Source organism: Drosophila albomicans, chromosome 2L (genome assembly GCF_009650485.2).
Source record: "Drosophila albomicans strain 15112-1751.03 chromosome 2L, ASM965048v2, whole genome shotgun sequence".
Lineage (NCBI taxonomy): Eukaryota > Metazoa > Arthropoda > Insecta > Diptera > Drosophilidae > Drosophila > Drosophila albomicans.
In genome coordinates, this window is record NC_047628.2 from 4,478,446 (window position 1) to 4,487,789 (window position 9,344).

Sequence of the window (9,344 nt, forward strand, 5' to 3'; positions counted from 1 at the left end):
CATGCCACATGCGAGTGCCTCAAGTCGCTGATCGATCGCTTACTCTTAATTGGCATGCTCATTCTCCCTCTTCCTCTCTATAACTATCTCAATCTCTTTATTTCGCCCTCTCTCTATTGCCATGCGCGACTATCACTGGTGGCGCTGGATCAATTTAATTGACCGTGCTGACGTCGCGACATCGACATCGACATCGCCGTCGCCATCGAGAGCCGCACACACGTTCCACTCGTCGATAATAATATTAAGCCCGATGATGATGATGCTCTAAGCGTGGGAGCTTCCAGCTCAGCGTGCCCCTCTTACACTCAAAGAAAGTGCCGCGTAATTGATGCGTGTGTCGCATGTGGCGCATCTGGCGTGTGTCGAGTGTGTCGAGTGTGGAGTGCTGCCACCGAAGGTCACTGCGATGTCAATTGAGTTGCCATCTGTCATAGTGGCATAGGCCTAGGTAAAGCCGCAGCGGCAACAGTGGCATTAACCAAATAATGTGGCACGTTCAACCTGCCATCTGCAACGTGCAACATGCAACGAGCAACATGCAGAGAGCAGAGAACAGAGAGCGAGTAGTGCTTTAAGTTATTGTTGACGTAGTTTGCACACCAAAACGAAACGCATAAGGTGAAGGCGAAACGCAGGCGCAGAGCGCGGATTCAAATTCAAGGACATGAACATGCTGATGCACACAGCCAGCGGCTGTCCAAAAATAGCGACAGCAAGCAAACGCAACGCCCCAAAGTATGCAATAGAAAATAGTCGCGCCCATCCTGCCAACAGAATGAAATGCAATTTTAATTTCATTACACTGCAAATCCACATTCCACTAATTTGTTTTGGTTTCTCTTTTTCATTTTCTCTGCACTACGTGTGTGCATCTGTGTAAGTGTGTGTGTATGAGTTTGTGTGCGTGTGTCGGTTGAGATTTTATGGCACTCACAGACTCGAAAGTTATTTTTAGTTTTCGACTGTCGACATCTGCGTGCCATTAAAATGCATTAGGCGTGGCAAGTGTTGCATGAATAGTACCGCCACGAATAGTTTGCAACAGAGCAGCTTTAGCCGTGCTGTGCTGTGCTGTGCGGCAGCTTAATTATTTTAAGGCTTTAAGGCAGCCTCCTAATTTCATTAATGACTTCATCAACAATATGAAAAATGAGAGACTCTCATAAAACGATTTGAAGAGATTTTACAAATAATTTACCAAGCTAAAACTAAGGAGACTGTTAAAATAATATAAACTTTTAAATAAAAATAGATCTACATATTTGAAGAAGTTTATTTGTGTAATATAATTATGTACTATTTATGTCGTATCTGATCAAGAAAATGTCTAAAAACTACATTATCTGACCTGAGTGGATTTTATAGAATCGTCTTTTTTTTAGTATCGTCATTTATTTCCTTATTGGAATTGAAGCTGCGAATTTTGTAAACAGTTGCAGCAGAATAAATAGAATTAGTTTTGCTTCACTTTTCTTGAACCTCGCTTCAGCAATATTCACAATACAAACATCCTCCACACTAACAGAAATCAAAGATTCAACTTGAATCAGCAATTAAGTCCGAATATAACACTTAAGTTGGGACGATTTAAACTCCAATTTTAGCCTCTAGAATCCATTATTAGCCATTGGCAACCAACATTGCGATCCGTCCACAATCCCAGACGAACTAAACTCAACACAAGCAAGGAAATTTAATTTAACTACCGCAGTTCTCGGCCAGACGAAATGACGGAACTTTCTAATAGTTGGCATTAATTTTTAATTTTAATGTATGCGACGTGAGAGGAGATGGAAACAATTTCCTGGCATTTGGCCGCTGGTCAGGTGCTTGCCCGCAGGAAGATGCAAAGCTTGCGAAGCGCAGAGAGTGAAAATGAAAATGAAAATAAAAATAAAAACAGTAAAATCAAAGGAAGAAAGAAACAGACCAGGCAGAGAAGAGACTTGTAAAACTCGCACTTGGTAATTATGCGCTTATCGTTGTTGCCCCATTACCATTTTCCGGAGCACCCTCCGAGTCCCGGTACCCTGGGCACCCCTTCTGTTTCTTCCGTAGAGTCCTTTGCAGGGGCTAATTTCATTTTGCATGCAAATCGCGCACTTTTCGCCAGCTGCCGATTTGCTGAGTCTGTGTTGGATTTTAAAGCGATGCGTTCGATTGTTTCGCCCCCAAAAGCGAATTAAAAGTAAAACAACAAAATAAGAAAACGAGAAAACAGAATGGGCGCGATTACGAATATGGATTCAAAATGAAAAATGAAAATGAAAACTTTGAGCAAAAATCTCATTAAAAGTTTGTCGACGCTAGGCATTTCTTGGCCCGAATTTGACTGTGTCCCCGCAATTATTGGACCTAACCAGACTTGGCTTGGCAGGCCAGAAAGTCACAGGAATCGGCTTGGGCATGCAGGTGGCCTGCATGTCCTGCCTCGAGGGTTGTTCTGCGTTCCATTCATGCGTGCCAGTGCAGGATCGGAACGAACAAGAACATGAGTTGCCATTGCCTATAATTTGTTTTTATGTTTCTTTTATAATCGGTGGCCAGCAGCCGGTTAAACGCATCTCGTGAAACACGCAAGAGTCCAAAAATAGGAAAAAAACGAATTCGTGGAGCGTTAGGAAATGAATCTGTTGGTCGGAAACTCCGTTTATTGAAGCGAAGGGAAGTCGAAAGTGAGAATTCTCGTATGAGGAATGCACATTTGAGCCAAAGTTCTATTCACATTGTTGGGTGCACATGCCCCTGACATTTAACGGCAATACTCGTAGAGGCTGCAGCAACAACACGAGCCAATGTCATTGCGGTGGCAGAGCCTTCTGCTGATTGGCTAGCACACATCAGGGGAAATTATTATTCTTCTTGCTGGTATCCTTTGTTTTTGTTGTTGTTGTTGTTGTTGTCGATGGAAAGGATGCTCTTGATATACCATTCATGTTCAATCAACTCACCTTTAATACTACATTAGCAGCTCCTTGACTCCTTGGCGTTTTTCCCTTACAAAAAGTCTCAACTCAATCTGAACATAAACAAAAACTCTTTTCTTTGCATTTGTTTTTGATGTTGTTGCTGCTGCTGCTGATGATGCTGCTGCTGCTTTTATCTTGAACGATGTTATTGCTGTTGTTATGCTTGTTATTGATGTTGCTTTTCGAGCTGCGCATAGTTTTATATTAATGCAAAATACAAGCGAAAAGTTTTTACTATCGCGCACACTTTTCCACACAATGTTAGCTAATTGCCAGATCCTTTGACAATTGCAATCATTTCATTGGTTTTCACAAAATTCTATACAACATTTTACAATTACTGCGGTTAGCTCGTCGTGTCTAGCGCTTGCAGAGTCTGTCGCCCAACTGAGCAATCGCTTGCGCTGTCAAACGCTCAAAGCCTCGATTGCAAAAAAGAATTGCGAGTCTCTCTCCATTTGCGTGTGTAGTTTGTGTGCCTATATGTATGTATGAGTTAGGAAGTATGCTGTCAGGACTGACTGCATATAGCCCAAAGCAGCAGCAGCAGCAGCGGCAGCAAAAACGAATGGCAACCACGTGAACAACAAACGACGACCACAACGACGCATCGGCTATGTCAGACAGAGAAAGAGCTATTCAAAACGGTAACGGGAGACGATGTGCTCTCGTGACGCCGCTCTCAAAGCTTTAAGTCGCTTGCTCTCCCTCGTCATAGTTACGTTGAGGCGTTAGGTTGCGTGAGTCACCAGCACCTGATGTGTTTGCGAGAGCGTTGCTTAGTTTTGTTGTGCATTACGACTGTTGTTGTTGTTGTTGTTTTGCAAAAAGCCGGTTTGAAGTTGTTACATTTGTAGTGGAAGCATTTTGCAGGAGCTGCCATATGACAAACAGAAAATGTGAGAGAAGGAGGCTAAAGAGAGTGTACGTATGTGTTTGTATGTGTGAATGAGAGTGAGAGTAAACGAAACAGGGGAAGCCAGTGCAAAGAGCGAAAACATTGCCATGGCTAAGCTACACAAAAGGTATCAGCTATTGGTTTCCTGAAGGGTTAGTAATCGAAGGAATATTGACACTTAGTCAGGTGGGCTTATAAATGATAGATGCCCGGATAGACAGATGATGGCTTAATAATACAACCATGAGAATGGTTTCAATCCAAAAGAATCCTAATGGATAGGCCAACAAAAAGTGGACGACAATTAATTATTATATTCAAATTACTGCTTAAATTAAAAATTTATTCATAATAATGGGATTACACTGAAGAGTGTACTGATAATCATTCATTCATTGATATTACAAAATGCATGATATTTATGTCATTTAATTAAATTAATTTTTATTGTATTATTATTTTTTTTATGAAATACATGGAAGTGCACATTTAATACAAGAATAGCTGATCCTAACTGCTGCCAAATTTGCCAAACGACCTCAAGACCGACAGACATCGCGGCGTCTGCTCTCCCAGAGAGACAGAGAGAGGAGCCTCTCTAAAGGAAACACGCTAGCCAAAAGGACGCCGTCGTTATCCTTACAAATACTCACAGCTCAATTGCACAGAAGGCAAACACTACCTGCCCCAATGTTCGTGCTCAATGAAAAGCTCTACAAATGCCGCTCAAAGCTTTGCTGCTAAAGTTCGCCAAACACATCCTCAAAAGCTTCACCAGAATGGCGCCTTTCCTCTTTGTTGCACAGTGACAATTTTAATGTAATTTAGAAAAAAAATTAATAAATCAAAGTAATTCTCAATCAAAATCCTAATGAGTGATTATTTATTAAATGTTAAATAACAAAATGAACGAAACTTTTTATTTAGGTATTTACTATCCGCCTTATATTTTTAGTTTCACGGTGCGCAGTTCAAGAGCTGGCATCATGCAAGTGTATCCTGGCATCATTCCTTGGACAACCTGCTGTGCTGAAGGCCGTTGTCATAATTCTGAATTAGGAAAGGTTTGTTGTGGTCCTTGTTCGTGTTGTCGTAGCTGTTTCTGTAACCACTGAAAGCTGTGCTGGGCTTTTCGCGGCGCGGCACGGCGTCACAGACCTTGACAGCTTGCCAGCTTGCCAGTCCGAGTCGCATGCTGCTGCAGCACTAAAGAAAAAGATAAATGAAGCCGTCGCTTTTTGTTATTTGCTCACCTGTCGCAGCTGCAGCAGCCACAGCTAGAAGCGATGTGTTAGAGTTGCCGCTGTCAAAGCGAAAGCACACCACTTTCGTATCCCCATTACTTTCACTTTTCTGTGCAACATTCTCTCTTGGAACTAGGTAATTGCCACCTCTTGGGCTGATGTTTGATTGTTATCCTTGCTGCACCTCGTGATGTCGCATTAAAAATTGATTAGTATTCAAACTCTTCAGTTTTCAGAGTATTTGAGCAAATTACAAGCACGGTTGGCTTTTAACAAATGCTTAAGCTTGGTATTTATTAAACAGTGCAGGCAACAATATACAGATTAGTAACAACATTTTCACATGGAATATATGAATTGAAATTAAAAAGCCAACGGCAAATAGTACTTTGTAAATTGTAATGTACAAAGTGTGTACATTTATTCTGACAAAGCAGTGCAACTGCTTTTAACCATCTATATATATAGCAAGCAGTGTGCACGCCAAGTTGTTCAAAGCGCCATCTATCAGAAGCAAGTCGAACTCCCCTCAGCGAGTTACTGAACCAGTGTTATTTTGTACAGAATTCTGTCGATGCAAGATGCGCCAAATTACAATAAATTGAAAGTCTTAGCAGAAACACTAAATGAGTACTGGTATACAGTATGTATGTATTTAAATAAAAGTGTAATTGCAGTTCTCTAGCCTATCTCTTTGATCTTCACCATTGCAAGCGTTCTATCATCATCTCCCTTCTCCTGTTTGTCAATTGTTCTGTGTCTATGCGCCTTTTGTTAATGACAATGTCAGCCACACACTCACAGGCAGACAGTCAGACAGACAGACAGACATTTGAAGACTCTGGGCTCGGTGCATGCAGACAATATAAATTGCAACAACATGTGGACGAAACTAAAACGTTCTCATTTATCATCATTTTTGGGGCATGCAATTGCGATATTTTGCTGGCAATTGGCAATTGTTGTGATTGGAAGCAAACAGGCGGCTAACTCACACACGCATATCCTCACACCATCCTCATTGCCTTGATTGCCACACACACACACACATAGACATACATTCGCATTCAAACATTCGTATTCATACGTAAGTGTAATGATTGCTCATGCATAAAGCAAATGGCGCAGTTGTCGAAAATTTTCATTGGCAATTGTGCAAACAGCTAAAGATGCAACAGGTTGCAAGCCAATTTGTGTGTGTGTGTGTGTGTGTGTGAGTGTGCATGTGGTGGCAAGAAGGTGGCGGCAATGTTGCAACCAGCAGACTACAACGTTTTTTGAAGCAGAAAATTGCACAAGTAAAGTGCAAAATTAGACAGAGACGCCGCCGCCGCCGCCGCCGTCGTCGATGACATGAGTGTCTCAAAGAAATTTGCAGAGTACACTCACACTACACACACACATACGCACACACACACTCGCCTATACTCAAAGTACTCACAGCCAGGCAAAGAGACATTTGTAATTTACTTTTGTTTGTTAATTGTGGAAGTGCCACTGTGAAAGGCAAAGAGGCAGGCAAGGGAACTGCTGTCAATACAGCAAATGCAGCAGGCAGAAGGTGGCAGGCAGCAGGCAGCAGGCTGCACAAACGTTGCCTTTTTAGTGTGGCAAGTGAAGCATCAGCGTCGTTGCCACTATCATCATCACCATCATCATCATCGTCAGTTGCAACCCAATTACAAATATTCCCTTGACTTCAGTTATATGTCGCACCAAGGCCAAGCGTCATTAATGAACTGCCAACTGAACTATATAGTTAAGTGTAGCTGAATCACATGAGCTTTGATTTTCTGCGCATACACTACTATTTTTAGACCCTGTTCTTATTTGAAATGCGAATTTTGAGTATATTGCAATTGAAACACGCTGAAGGGGTTTCTTCAGATTCTATAGCATATGTTATATCTATATAAGCTTAACATAAGCTTACAATTCTTACAAGTCTGATTTAAGATTGATTGTTAATACCCGCTACCCATAGGGTAGAAGGGTATTATAACTTTGTGCCTCCATGAAATGTATGTAACATACAGAGGGAGGCATATCTAACCCTATAAAGAATATTAATTTGCTGTCAGGGTCAACAGCAGAAACGATATAGCCATGTCCGACTGTCCGTCTGTCTGTCTGTCCATATGAAACAACGGATCTCAGAGACTATAAGAGATAGAGCTATAACATTTGTTGTATTTGCACGTAGATCAAGTTAGTTTTCAATTTTCGCCCCGCCCACTTACTACGGGTCTTAGTTACTTTAACTGATAATCTTATATTTTTTTACTCTAATGTATATTTAAAATGTATTTCTATATCGATATACCGAATATAGTGTTTAGTATATTTATAGTATTCTACGGTATATTCATTTTGTATTTTAATATTAATACTGCACTATTTTCTTATTCAAAAAGGGTAACGGGTATCTTACAGTCAAACACACTCGATTGTAGCTTTGTTGAATACAGTATTACATGCGTTAATTTGAAGAACAAGTTTTAACAAATATTAGACAAAAACTTTTTATTTTGCATGATGACTCTATTTAACTAATTTGTCTGCTTGTTAAAAACTAATGAAAAGGAAAATTGTAAATCTATGGTCAAGTCTGCTCGAGCGTGGAAAATATACAAAATAATATCATTAAAATATCAAAAATTAATATACTAAAACATAATGAAATACAGTACAAAATATACCATAACATGATGTACGAGCAACAAGTGTTGTCTTCATCTTTTATAGTCTCTGAGATCTAGATTTTCATACGAACAGAAGGACAGATAAACATTCGGACATGGCTATATCGTCTCGGGGTTAGAAAAGTTTTCTTGTACATTTTACAAACATTCCTTCAATATGGGAAAGGTGCTAAATATGTAATTAATTTTGTTTACTTTTATTCACCTCGTCAACATCATTCACTGATTATTTTTCTTTAAGCAGTTTTCTGATATGGTCAAAATTGATCGTTACAATTAAGTAAATTGGTCTCACTATTGTTTTCCAATGGTGAGTTACTAGCAGTAAGTCAGTCTATTGAAGGTTGTCTGACATTGTTAACTGAAAGTAAATAGCGAGTGAAGCGAGTTTGCTTAACTGTAATCTGTTGACTTTACTCACCCAACCTGTCAATTAATATTTTTTGGCCACAACTTTACGCCAGGTTCCGTCTCTGAGTTCGCATATTATCGGGTTTCAATAAATATTTGCAAATTGAAATGTGAAATGCAAATGCAAAAGCAAATGCAAGTGCATGTGCCAAATGGATTTATCAGTTAATACTGTAAATCGCGAAAGCTGCCTTTTAACACTTTCTACCTCACTCCTCTCCTCTCCTCTCTGCTATAGGTATTCACATGCATTTGGCATCATTTAATGCGCTTTCGGCAAGAGGCAAACCAAATATTTATGTAATGCTGTGCGTTACTCAATTAACTGATATAAATATAGACATCCCGACTGCAAAATATATGTACATATATGCTACGCACATATGGACATTCCATCCATCCTTGCACTCGGAATTTGTGCACACATTAATGCAATTAATTTTTGTATTTGTCGTTAGCGGAAAAAACAACAACAAATTATAATTAAACGCACCGCGTACTGAGCGGATATTAAATTTCTTGACTGATGTAAATGTAATCTGCTGAAAAATTTCAAATATTATACGGAATTATATATATTATTATATATTTAACTGTATAAAGTCAGCATGCAAAACACTAAATTAAGTACCTCACTTCTTTTGTTGTAATCTCTGAGCTCAAACTGTTCAAGAATCCCAACAAACAGACACCGTCACAATCAATAATATTGAAGCCGATCAAGTCGCGGAGTTGTCATCTTCAACCTGACACATATAATATTTTGCTACCCTATGGGCAAAGGGTAAATAACCAAACATTAACTTAAAAGGTAGAAACTACTTTTTTTAAAATATAATTAAAAAGTTTACATTTCTCTGACAATCTTTATTTTAATGACAATAATAAATACGTAATTAATTTAATTTAATTCTTTGACAGATTTAATTTCATAAACAAAACTACCAATAAAATGAACTTCTTTTTTATATAATATTTTTATTTTTTCGTAGAGTATCACAAATTCCGCAGTATAATTTATCATTTGTTCATACTTTTTTTGACATTTGATCATTTTTTGCACATTTGTTTATTTGCATTTAAATCGTGTTTGTGGCAGTTAATTATATTTTACAGC